The sequence below is a fragment of the Chrysochloris asiatica genome, unplaced genomic scaffold (genome assembly GCF_000296735.1).
Source record: "Chrysochloris asiatica unplaced genomic scaffold, ChrAsi1.0 scaffold00134, whole genome shotgun sequence".
Taxonomy (NCBI): Eukaryota; Metazoa; Chordata; class Mammalia; order Afrosoricida; family Chrysochloridae; genus Chrysochloris; species Chrysochloris asiatica.
In genome coordinates, this window is record NW_006408652.1 from 5,409,929 (window position 1) to 5,424,148 (window position 14,220).

Here is a 14,220-nt window from a genome sequence, read left to right on the forward strand (position 1 = left end):
GAGGGTGTAAATCTTTACGGGAGTAGAAAGCCTTATCTTTCTCCCGCGGAGCAGCTGGTAGTTTCGAACCACTGACCTTAAGGTTCGCAGCCCGAATCGTAACCACTACGCTACCAGAGCTTCTTTAGCTGCCATTAAATCTGTCTCTGACTCATGGCAACCTCATTTGCATTGGAATGAAACATTTCCTGGTCCTAAGCCCTCCCCATGATCAGCTATGGATTGGACCACTGTGCTCCACAGAGTTCTCATTAGCTGATTTTCAGAAGTAGACTGCCAGGCCTTTCTTCCTGGTCCATCTTAGTGTAGACGCTCTGCTGAAACCTATTCAGTTACACACTACATATACCCCACCATTGCTTTGTGTGTGTGTATGAGTTTCTCATAGATCATAGACATAAAAAGTGCAAACTCTGATAAAACGTTGTACAAACTTGCTTTCAAAAGCATTCCTCTGTACACACCGTGTCCAAATTTCAGGTGAGTGCTTGTGCGTCTTAATTTTTCTTGATTTTTAATTACAGTATTCTGCCTTTTGGGTATTCTGAAGTGTTGTTTACTATCATTTATATCTATTATGAATATTAAGTAAAGTTGGCAAAATTATTTTGAAAGAACACTTTATAATCTTAATCAATATATAACAAGAAATTGAAATTCTTTAGAAATAAAGCTGACTAGCATTAATTGTACCCAATTGGTATAAAAGATAAAGACCTCAATAATGTGAACTGTCAGGGCCTACAAAAATAACTTTAAATACAGCAATAAGTTGAGGATGGTACAGGATTGAGCAGTATTTCATTCTGTAATACACCGGACTGCTGTGAGTTGAAACCAACTCAGTAACACCTAACAATAATGCTGTTGTTTAGTGCTTTTTGAATCTGTTCTGATTCATTGCAACCCTGAAAAGGGTTTCCAGGGAGCATCTGGTGGGTTTGAACTACCAACCTTTCTACCAGAAGTCCAGTGCTTATCCTACACTGCCATACAAGGATTCAAACAAATAAAAAGTGTTAATTATATGAAAAAATATCTACACCACTCAAAGAATAACCTTGGAACATCAGGCATGTCTAAAGCTTGGTAATTACTAAAAATTGGGAATTTGTTACTTTTGTGCATATTTGAACATTTTGTATAACTTTTTCAAAAGGTGTGGTAGGCAGAATAATGCCCCTGACACATACCTAAATATGCCCATGTTCTAATCATTGGAACTTGTTGCATGTTGTTGTTGTTGCTGTTGTTAGATGCTATCGAGTTGGTACCAACTCATAGCGACCCAATGCACAACAGAACGAAACACAGCCCGGTCCTGTGCCAACCTCATGTTGCATGGCAAGGAGAATTAAGGTTGCAAATGTAGTAAAGATTACTCATCAGATAATTGAGCTATTAAGGAATTTAAATAAATGTGTTCTGCATTGAAAATCTTATAAAAACTATAGAAAATATACAAAGTTAAAGCACTTTTCTATTTTAAAACTATGTATCCTTGAATTCAGTAATATATTGTTTTTATGGGCAAATCTGCTGCTGTAAAATACCTTATTGAAGTACTAATATCAAAGATGTCACTTTGAAAACAAGCATATGACTGACCCAAGTCATTGAATTTTCAATCAGCTCATATTATATATATGAAAGTTGAACAATAAATATGTAAGATTGGGAAAGAATTGATGCATTTGAATTATGGTGCTGGATAAAAATATTGAAAGCACCATGGACTGCCAGAAGAACACAGCAATCTGTCAATGCTTTTCAGAAATGAGGATGGCAATGTTATCAGGAGGAACCAGTCCCTTAGAAGGACAGAATACTTGTTAAAGTGGAGGGTCACTGAAAAAGAGGATGCCCCCAATGAGATCTACACTATATGAAGAAGAACATGGTACCAGGATTGAAAGAAGTTTCATTAAGAACCTGTCATATGCAGATGATATAATTTTGCTTGCCAAAAATGACAAGGACTTGAAGCACTTGATCATCAAGCACAAAGACTACTGTACTCTGTTAAAATAAATAAATAAACCCTCAAAACTGAACCAATAAACAACATCATGATAAAAGGGGAAAAGATTTAAGTTCTCAATTACTTCATTTTACTTGGATCTATATTCAATGCTCATGGAAGCAACAGTCAAGAAACAAATGACATACTGCATTGGGTAAATCTACTGCACAAGACCTCTTTCAAGTGTTCCGGAGCAAAGATGGCAGTTTGAGGACTAAGGTGCACGTGACCCAAGCCATGGTATTTGCAATCACCTCATATGCATACAAAAACTGGACAATGAATAAGGAAGAGCACAGATGAAGTGATGCATTTGAACTGTGGTGTTGGAGAAGAATATTGAAAATACCCTTTACTGCCAGAAGAAGAAACAAATGTCTTTGAAGTATAGCCACAATTGTTCTTCAGAAGCCAGGATGGTGAGTCTTCATCTCTCATACTTTAGCCATGCTATCAGGATGGACCAGTCCCTGAAGAAGGACACCATGCTTGGTAAAGTGGAAGGTCAGTAAAAAAGAGGAAGACACCCCCCCCCCCCAATGAGATGGATTGGCATGATGACACTTAACAACAACAACAAAAACCATTTCAGACTCTCGTCCTCCAGAACTATAAAAGAATAAATCTATGCTGTGTTTTATGCCACTAACTCTTCCTTAGAACCTCCACAAAGGAGCACAACACTGCTGATACCTTGATTTGAGCCTAGTGTGACCCACGTAGAACTTCTGACTTCTAGAACTATAAGAGAATACTTGAACATTTATGTTGTTTTATGCCACTCCATTTGTAGTAAGAAACAAGGGAAAATACACTTTTGTTGAGTATCCCTCTGTGCTTAGCACTGTGGTGGGCACTTGGAGAAATGTCAAAACACTTGAGGAGACAAGGTTTACAGAGGAAATGCTACCAAACCTGCTGCTGTGGAGTTAAATCCGGACTCATTATGGTCCTATGTTGTTGTTGTTAAGTGCCGTCGAGTCGATTCCAATCCATAGCAACTCTGTATAGGGTTTCCAAGGAGCAGCTGGTGAGTTTGAACCACCTATCTTGCAGTTCAAATGGCTTTGCAGTCTGGTGCATTAACCCACAGTGCCACCCCAGGACAGAATAAAGCTGTCCCATAAGCTTTCCAAGGCTGTAAATCTTTATAGAAGCAGACTGCCACATCTTTCTCCCATGGAATGGTAAATGTGTTCAAACCACTGACTTTTTCGGTAGCAGTCAAGTGCTTAATCATTACACCACCAGGTCTCCTAAATAAATATCTGGGGTGGGACGGTAATACAAGGTGACACAGAGTGTAGTGTTCGTGAAGGATTCGAAGGAGAAGTATGCCTGTCGGCATGACCACATACACAGAGATCAATCACTCTATGGATACAGAAGGATGCATGGGAGAAGTGTGGGGACACGTGAGTTATCTGACACCACACTTTAATGCATGTCTGATGTTCTATACATGTGATCCCTGGGCTTTCCAAGGAGACTGGAGGTGCTGGGTGGACCTTATCTTTACTCTGATGGGCTAATATATACAGGCACTGAGCTTGACAACAAAAATAATCCATTAGCCCGTAGTCTCCTAACCTCCTGACGAAATGTTCCCTGTCCAAAAAGATTGCAGCTGAAGGTGTTGCCAAGCTGCCTATGGAAATTGTCTAGGCCATCTCTCATTCCTTCACTCCAACTCAGCCCTCCCTGTTTTCCAGTTAACTGCTGTTCCCTTTCACCCTCTCAAAAACCAACCAACCAACCAACCTTTTGCGGTAGAGTCCATTCCAACTCAACCACATGTCAAAGAGTTGAGCTGCTCTGTGAGACTTTTCTTAGCTGTAATCTTGATGGAAGCAGATTGCCAAATGACACCATTGGGTGGGTTCAAATGGCTAATTTTTAAGCTAGTAGTCCAGTGCAAACTATTTATTCCTTTCAGGGGACTTTAACCACTTCTAAATCCTTGCAATTTGTCTCTGCACTTGGAAATTTAGCCAGGGGAACTTCAAAGAGAGACTTCACATATCTAGGAATTGGGTTCCTACTCTATAAATTGTGAGTGAAAATAGCACTTCACCCATAGGCTGTGAAGATTAAAGGAGAGTTAATGAAGGTGCTTAGAACATGAGCTCAATCAATGTGCACTGTGACTACTATCATTCATTGCACCAGACTTACTTGATCATTAATAAAGCTATCGTATGCCAGTTTTATGGGCCAGCCTAGGTATACCTGCTCCCAGTTTCATTTTTAATAGCAGTCCCTTATCACTCACAATGTCCTGCATTGGCACCTTAGTCACAAGGAAAGACGAGAGCCAATTGTTAGAATCAGTTATCAGATCAGTACCAGCAGAAAAGTTGATTTATAGCAAAATGTCAGGCTCCAGGTTTCTCACATCCTCCCTGCCTAAGTAACAGAATTGATCCTAGAACCAGAGATTAATTGAGTCTCTGGAACAGGCCAGAAGTACAGAAAAAGCTGGAACAGGAGACTCAGAGAGCTGCTGTATTCCTCCTCTCCTTGAACAATTTTTTCCTCATTCTCCCTAGTCCAGGGAGGAAGGGATTTAAAAGAGTCAACTCTGCAACCATGTGACTTTTTCAAGCAGGCATTTTTGTCTATCTCCCTAGAAAGAACAAAGTCAAATCCTTTTGATATCAAATTGCCTTGACACTTTAAAGCACCAGAGCTGTGATTATGGTCTGAAAATAGATCTTGACATAAAACAAAGATTAAAGATTCAGGTGAGTTTAAAGATGTTCTAAAGTGGTTAAAACCAGAGTTAGACCAAACAACAATATATTAAAAGGATAAGATAAGGAGTTATACCTGGGCATTGCTTTTTAGAATAGCTTTTCATTTAGGACTATTGCCTTCAATCTTTATAGTCATGATCATGAACTAGATCAAATATATATAGACAGAGAGGAGTATCTTGTAAGCACTAACATGGAAGAATATCTATATCCATGCTGTATAACGTTAAGTAAGTATGAAAAATACATATTTTTAAAATATAAAGTATATGTGTCTGCATATACTTATAAAAGTATAAGAATGAAAATATTCTATGGAGTAAGATTGGGGATATGGTTAGAAGAAATGGGTCAATTTTACATTTTAGTTTATAGTTAATATGCATCTGTATTGTTTTACTTTTTATATAATAAGCATATATTGCCATAAACACAACAAGAGAAAGGAGAGAGAAGTTGTCATTTGATTTTTAAGCATATTTAAGTTTTCAAAGCTTTCAAAGATCCTCGTTAGGGCTCTGTCTTAAATGGCAAAATAATAGGGTCACAAGATCAAGGTTTCCATTTGACACTATATTTTAATTGCAGGCCAAATATTTAGGGGAAATAATTTTTTTCAAACTTTTATGGTGAATTGAGAGATGGTTTACAGAGCACATCATCAGTTTTATATTGAACAAATTATATACTTTGCTTCATTACATGGTTGCAATCCCCTGCAGGGAGGAAATAATTTCTTGACTGTAATCTTTATGAAAGTATATCAGCAGACATATCTTCCACACATCCATTGGGTGAGTTCAAGCTGCCGATCTTTATGTTAGCAGAAGACTGCAAACCACATGTTCCACCCAGGTGCATTGTTGCTCTTGTTAGGTGCCATCAAGTCACTCCTGACCTATAGCAAACCTATGAACAACACAAGGAAACACCACTCAGTCTTGGGTCATCCTCACAATTGCTGTTACATGTGAGCTCATTGCTGACCTTTTCTGCTGACCCTCCATTTTACCAAGCATGATGTTCTCCAGGGATTGGTCCTTCCTATTATGTCCAAAGCATGAGAAATGAAGGCTGGCCATTTTGGCTTCTAAGGAGCATCCTGGCTGTACTTCTTCCAATATAGATTTGTTTGTCCATGGTAAGTTTAATATTCTTCTCCAATACCATAACTCGAATGCATCAGTTCTATGGTCTTCCTTATTCATTGTGCAACTTTCACATGCATATGAGATTACTGAAAATACCATGGCTTGGATCAGGGCACTTCAGTCTTCAAACTGATATCGCTGCTCTTGAACACTTAAAGAGATCTTGTGTAGCAGATTTTCCTAATGTAATATGTCCTTTGATTTCTTGACTGCTGCTTCCATGAGTGTTGATGGTGGATCCGAGCAAAATGAAGTCTTTGAAAATTTCAATCTTTTCTCCATTTATCATGATGTTATTTATTGGTCCAGTGGTGAGGAATTTTTTTGTTTGTTTGTTTACATTGAGGTGCAACCCATACTGAAGGCTGTGCTCTTTGAACTTCATCAATATTTTAAGTTCTCTTAGCTTTCAAGAGCAAAGTTGTATCATCTGAATTTCCCAGGTTGTTAATGTGGTTTCCTCCAATTTTGGTGCCATGTTCTTCTTCATTTAATTCATCTTCTAACATTATTTGATCAGCAAATAGACTGAACAAGAATGGTAAAAGAATACAAAACTGGCACCCACCTTTCCTGATTTTAAACCATTCAATGTCCTTTTGTTCTGTTTGAATGACTGCCTCTTGGACTATGTACATGTTACTCATGAACACAATGAATGGTTCTGGAATACTCATTCTCCATAGTGTTGTACAGAGCATGTCATGATCCACACAGTCGAAAGTCTTTGCATAGTCAATAAAGCATCTTTCTGGTATTCTCTGCTTTCAGCCAAGAACTGAAGTCAGCAATGATATCCCTTGTTCCACATCCTTGCTTGAATCCAGCTTGAAACTCTGGTAGTTCCTTGTAATTTCCATTTTAAAATTATCTTTAGCAAAACTTTTCTTGCATGTGATATTAATGATATTGTTCAATGATTTCCACATTCTGTTGGGTCACCTCTGTTTGGAATGAGTACAGATATGGATCTCTTCCCATCAATTGGCCAGGTAGCTGTCTTCCAAACTTCCTATCATAGATGAGTGAGGGTCTCCAGAGCTGCATCAGTTTACTGAAAGCTTTTATCAATCCCTGGAGCCTTGCTCTTTGCCAACGCTTTCAGTGCACCTTGGACTTCTTCTTTCAGTATCATTGGCTCTTGATCTATGCTACCTCTTGAAATGGTTGAATGTTGACCATCTCTTTTTGGTGTGGTGACTATGTGTATTCCATCTTCTTTTGATGCTTTCTGCATCATTCAATATTTTCCCCAAAACAGTCTTTCATTATTTCAATTTTTTTCCCTTAGTTGTTTCAGTTTGAAAAATGCTGAACGTGTTCTTCCCTTTTAGCTTTCTAACTCCCGGTCTTTCATATTTCATTATAACAGTTGACTTTGTCTTCTCCAGCTGACCTTTGTCAGCTATTTTGCCTCCTAATTTCTTCCATTTGCTTTAGCATCTCTATACTGGAGAGCAAGTCTCTTTTGACAGCCTTTTTAGTCTTTTCTTGCCTTCTTAATGACCTTTTGCTTTCTTCCTGTATTATGTTCTTGATGTCATCACACAACTCTTCTGGTCTTTGGTCATTAGTTTCTTTTGCATCAAATCTGATTTTCAGTTGATCTCTAAAGTCAGGTGGGATATGTTCAAGGCCATGTTTTGGGTCTCTTGGACTTGTTTTCATTTTCTTCAGCTTCAGCCTGAATTTGCATATGAGCAATTGATGGTCTGTTCCACAGTCTGCCCTGGCCTTGTTTTGGCTGATGATATGGAGCTTTCACACTGTCTCTTTCCACAGATGTAGTCAGTTTGAGTTCTGTGTATTCCATATGGTGAGATCCATGTGTATAATAATTTTTATGTTGTTTAAAAATGATATTTATAATGAAGAAGCCATTGTTCTTGAAAATTTCTATCATGCGATCTCCAGCATCATTTCTATCACGAGGCCATATTTTCCAACTAGTGATCCTTCCTCTTTGTTTCTAACCTTTGCATTCAAAACACCAGTAATTATCAATACATCTTGATGGAATATTTGATCAATTTCAGACTGAAGATGTTGGTAACATTCTTCAATTTTATCATCACTGGCTTTAGTGGTTGATGTATAAATTTGACTAATACTGGTATTAACTGGTCTTCCTTTTAGATGCATCAATACTTATACTTCAAAGCAGATCTTGAAATGTTCATTTTGATGATGAATGTGACACCATTCCTCTTCAATTTGTCATTCCTGGCATAGTAAAATGAGTGATTTTTATATTCAAAATGGCCAATGCCAGTCCCATTTCAGCCTAGAGTATCAATGTTTATGTATTCCATTCACTTTTTTTCCCCATTCACTTTTGACAACTTAAAACTGCCCTAGATTCATACTTCATATAGTCCATGTTCTGATTACTAACGAATGTTTACAGCTATTCCTCCACATTTTGAGTTGTGCCTCATCAGCAAATGAAGGTCCAGAGGGTTTGACACCATTTGTGTCATCGTGGTCAACTCTACTTTCAGGAGACAGCTCTTCCACAGTCATATTTTGAGTGCCTAGTAACTTGAGGGGTTCATCTTCTAGCGCCGTGTCTGGTGCTATTCATCATGTTTCAATAATCAATATTATGGTGCTATCAGACATTGTTCCATTGGTATTCATAAGGTTTTCAGTGGCTAAACATTCAGAAGTAGTCTGACTCTCCTTCTTCTTAGTTTGTCTTAGAATGGAAGTTCAGTTGAAATCTGTCAACCATGGGTGACCCAGCCAGCATTCAAAATACTAGTGGCATAGCTTCCAACATCACAGCAACCTGTAAGCCACCACAGTGTGACGAACTGGCAGATGAGTTGTGAACCCAGGTGCATTAACCCTGTATAGCCCACTACCCTTGACTGTGGACAGAACCTGTAAAAAACAGTGACACTTCATTCCCTTTGGTGGTGGTGGTGGTACTATGCTGTGGAGTCGGTTCCGACTCATAGTGACCCTGTATAGGGTTTCCAAAGCTTTAAATCTTTATTGGATCAGAAAGCCTCATCTTTTCCCCACGGAAGAGCTTGCAGTTTTGAACTGCTGACCTTGAGGTTAGTAACCTGACTTATAACCATTACACTACCAGAGTTCCATTAGAACATTGCTATGTGGCAAAAGTAAGGAAAATTTGGCAGAGGTCATAAAGATCCCAATCCAGTTAACTTTTAGTTAATATAAGAGTGAAGCTGTAGTCAGGCTTTGATTATAGCCTGGTGCAGCCCTGAGGAGAGGAACCAAATGAAATATGTCCAGACTCTTAACACAAGTAAACCATGAGATTGCCAGTGTATATCGTTTTGTCATTAACTTCATGGTGTTTGGTTATACAGTTATAGAAAATTCATACTGGGAGTAAGTCCAGTCTCCTGCCTGCATTCAAGACTAGCTTGTTTTTGCAAAACTGACTCCTATAGTTTCTTGTTCAAGTCCAAGACATCTATCTATACAGGGACTCATGAATATTCAGTCACCCCCACAAGTTTGCTCATACCATTTTCCCAGGAAGAAATACATAGAGGAATGGATAAATGTATGGATTGGAGACCAGAATTTTCTATGATGTGGAAAAGTTCTATTTTTGTTCTATCTACTTTGGACTCCTGGTGTGGTGCTGCAGGGTCAGCACTACACTGCGAACCACAAGGTCTACAGTTCAAATTTACCAGCTGCTCCTCAGAAACCCTATACAGGATCACTATGAAATGGTGGCTGATCAACTGTTTCAAGAGGTAGCATATGATCAAGAGCCAATGTTACTGAAAAATGTCCAAACTGCACTGACAGAGACAAGGCTCTGGAAATTGATGGAATACAAATTTAAATATTTCAACAAACTGAGGCAACACTGGAGGCACTCACTCAACTATGCCAAGAAATTTGGAAGACACCCTCTGGCCAAGTGATTGAAGGAGATCCATATTTGTGACCATTCCAAAGAGAGGTGATCCAGTGGAATGCAGAAATCATCAAACAATATCATTAATATCACACACAAGTAAAATTTTACCCTAGAAATTTTAAAAATGGCTGCAATATTACATTGACAGGGAACTGTCAGAGGTTCAAGTTGGATTCAGACTAGGATTTGGAAGGAGAGATATCATTGCTGACATCAGATGGATCTTGGCTGAAAGCAGAGAATATCAGAAAAATGTTTACCTGTCCTTTACTGACTACACAAAGGTTTTCAACTGTGTGGAAAGCTATAAACCAAATTGCAGAGTATGAGTATTCCAGAAAACTTAATTGTGATCATGAGGAACTTGTATGTAGACCAAGAGGCAGTCATTAGAACAGAACAAAGGGACACTGAATGGCTTAAAATCAGGAAAGGTGTGCAACAGGGTTGTATTCTTTCACCACACTTATTCAATCTGTATGCTGAGCAAAAAAATATGAGAAGCTGGATTATATGAAGAAGAATGTAGCATCAGGATTAGAGGAAGACTCATTAGCAACCTGCACATTGCAGCTGATACAACCTTGTTTGCTGAAAGTGAAGAGGACTTAAAATATTTACTGATAAAGATAAAATACCACAACCTTAGGTATAGGTTGCACCTCAATGTAAAGAAACAAAAATCCTCACCAGTGGACCAATAAAGAACATTCTTATCAATGGAGAAAAGCTTGAAGTTGTCAAAGACTTCATTTTGTTTGGATCAACCATCAACACTCATGGAAGCACGAGTCAATAAATCAAACGATGTATTGTATTAAGCAAATCTTTTGTACAAGACCTTTTTTAAGTGTTCAAGAGCAAAGATGTCAGTTTGAGGACTAAAGTGTACCTGACCCAAGCCATGGTATTTTCAATAGCTTCATATGAATGTTAAAGTTGGACAGTGAATAAAGAAGACCATAAAAGAATTAATACCTTTGAGTTATGGTATTGGAGAGGAATATTAAAAGTACCATGGGCTGCTAGCAGAACAAACAAATCTGTGTTCCTTGGAAACCAGGAAGACCACAGAGTTCATCTCTCATACTTTGGACATATTGTCAGCAGGGACCAGTCCCTGGAGAAGGATATCATACTTGGTAAAGTGAAAGGTCAGCAAAAAAGAAGGCCCCCAATGAGATGGATTCGCACAATGACAGTAGCAATGGGCTCAAGCTTAAAAACAATTTTGAGGATGGCACAGGATGGGGCAGTATTTTGTTCTGTTGTGCATTAGATTGCTATGCGTCAGAATCGACTCACTAGAACCTAATGACAATAAGAACAACAACATGAGTAAGAACCAACTCAATAGCACTTAGTAGCAACAACAAAAGCCACATATGCTTGTTAAGTACTTAAAAGATGAGGTTAGTGTGATTGAGGAAATAAAGTGTAATTATATTTAACTGTAATACATTTCAATTTAAGTGGCCATTAGTGGCTTTGGGTGTAGGGCCATGGAGGCTCAGCAGTAGAACTCTCACCCTCCATGTGGGAGTCCCCAGTTGATTCATTTACAGCCACTAGCTGTCAGTGGAGACTTGTACATAGCTAGGATACTCAAAATGTTTTCGTGGAGCTTCTAGATTAAGACAGACTAGGAAGAGAGGCCTGCTGATCTACTTCCAAAAATCCATCAATGAAAATTCTATGGCTCACAATTTTCTGATCCAAAGTGATCTTGGGGATGACACAGGACTGGGCAGCAGTCTGTTCTGTTGTGGATGAGATCACCATGAGTCAAGGGCTGAGTCAACAGCAGCTAACAACAACAACCGTGACTATTGGATTGGACAGCACAATTCTACAGTCAAACTATTGGGTTCCAATTCTCAGCTCTACCATCTAACAGCTATATGACTTTGGGCATGTTCCTTCATCTCTCTGCATCTTGTTTTCTAATAATTCATTCTACCTCATTGGGTGGTTATGAGCATTAAATGAGTTCTTATTTCTAAAGCGCTCAAAATAGTTCACTACATATAGTAAGCATTATGCATGTTTAAGAAGCTCTGCTGACCTAGTAGTTAAGCACTCAGCTGCTAAGTGAAATGTGGGCAGTTTGAACCTACTAGCCACTCTGTGGGAGAAAGATGTGGCAGTCTGCTTCCATAAAGATTACAGACTTGGAAACTCTGTGGGATGGTTCTACTCTGTCCTCTAGGATTGTTGTTGAGTCGGAATTAACTTGACAGCAGCTGATTATGCATGTTTAGTAAATAAATGAGTATATTTCCCTCCCCTTTTTTCCATCTAAATTCTAGTCATCTAGTCTTCAAACTTTAGAGATTTTCCTCTCATCATGTGATAGCTGTTTAGACCACTGCAATCCACATCCACACAGTACTTATTGGCTGTCACATTAATTTGGCACCTAATTATAGATCACTTTAAATTGTTATTTAAATATCTATGGGTGTGTTTTCTGTCTTTGAATGGTTCTCAGTGGGAATGACTTTTTCTCGTGCATCTCTAGTCCTCATAATGCAGAACACCCATCAGTCTCTCAAAAAGACAATAAGTATTTGTTGACATTTGTATTACACCTTGAATTAAAATAGATATGAAGGTAAAGACAGGGACAACAACCAGAGAAACTGTTCATATAATTCTTACACAGTCCAGGTGTTACCATGCTCAAGTAATATTCTTGTTGTTGTTAAGTTCCATGGAGTCAATTCTGACTCATAGCAACCTTGTATAGGGTTTCCAAGGAGCAGCTGGTGGTTTGAACTGCCAACCTTGTGATTAACAGTCCATTGCTTATACAGCACTTTAAAACCACACTGCCAGAATTCTAGCTGTCAGAACCTGAGGGAGAGGAGAAGAAAATTTGGCCCTAGTCTGGGAAGTATATAAAGTTGATGGCAATGACCCTGAGAAGCACTTAGTATCCAGTGGATTCACAAACAAACAAAAACAGTTGCCAGAGAGTTGACTCTGACTCATGGTGGCCCCATGTGTGTCAGAGTAGAACTTGACTTCAAATGGTTTTCAAGGCTGTGACCTTTCAGAAGCAGATGCCAGACCTTTCTGCAAGGCACTTCAGGGTAGACTTGAACTTCCGACATTTTAGTTAGTAGTTGAGCACATAACAGTGTGTGATAGTTCATCCACACTCACCTGAACCAGGCCCACTCCACAAGACACTCAAAGAATATGGTATTGCCATATAGCCAGTTGGTCTTCGTTAGAGACAGGGACAGTCAGTCCTAAGAGGCCTTGAGCCTTTACATCCTGGGAGGCTGACTTTACTAGGCTGACTTCTCCTAGAGAAGCCACATGACTCACTGGAAAGTGGTCCCAGGGAAGCCATGAACTCCTGCTCTATTCCTGCCTACTGATCCTGCTGGCTCTTCTCTGGTCTGGTGCCTCAATCTGCCAAGTCATTGGAAACTGCTTTGCCTCCTCATCCCAAGTTAGACCTGCCTCATCTCCATGCTGTCTGGTCCCTCTCTCCTGCTTGAATCCTTATCTGCATGGTAAACTGGGCACATGACTGCAGGGGCTTCCAGGGCAGTGATTTAGTAGGGGCTGGCCAGGCCCTGGGGGCAGGAAAGGGATAAAGAAAGATGTAACAGCTGCCAGGTACTCAAATCATCCCTTCTGTGCCACTGTACATGTGACAAAGTGACAAAAGGCCCAAGGAGCTCCCTCAATCTCACTTTCTTTTGTGATCAATAAATCAGGCAATTTGAGCAAGTTTCTGCATATAATCTTTAAGCAAGAAGAAAAACTAAGTGTCAAACCCTCCAGAGTAAAACAATCATCCTGCAGTCAAACAATGAATGTTGTACACGGTGCAGAGTCAGCAATTGTAATACTACTCTCCATGAAGACTTCTGATTTTATTAGCCATCACTAACTAATGGAGTCTTTTTTGTTTGCTGTGTTTTTTCATTAGCAACAGTCTGCATACAGTTTACTGCATTAGCAACACTCATTCTTTTGCATAGCAATACAATTTGAATCATGAAGCTCATTATAAATACCAGTAACTTTAGTCCTTTACTGCTGGAAAATTGTCACTTTGCATCACAATTCAGACAAGAAATGTATTAAGAATATAAAAGTTTTGTTTATAAACTGTATATACTCTTCCCTTATATGTTAAACATAATTGTTATATTTTTTAATTTGAGATTTACAGAAATATTCCCATATTCTTCTGGCAAATTAACCCTCTTGATCAGTAAGTAACCCATGCAAATTACATCATTATCTGACTACCAAATATCACCAATTCATATGAACTGAAAGGAAGATCAATATGAACTGGTAGAAAGGTAAAATAAATAAAGAAATATACTTTTATTACAGGAACGTAAATTA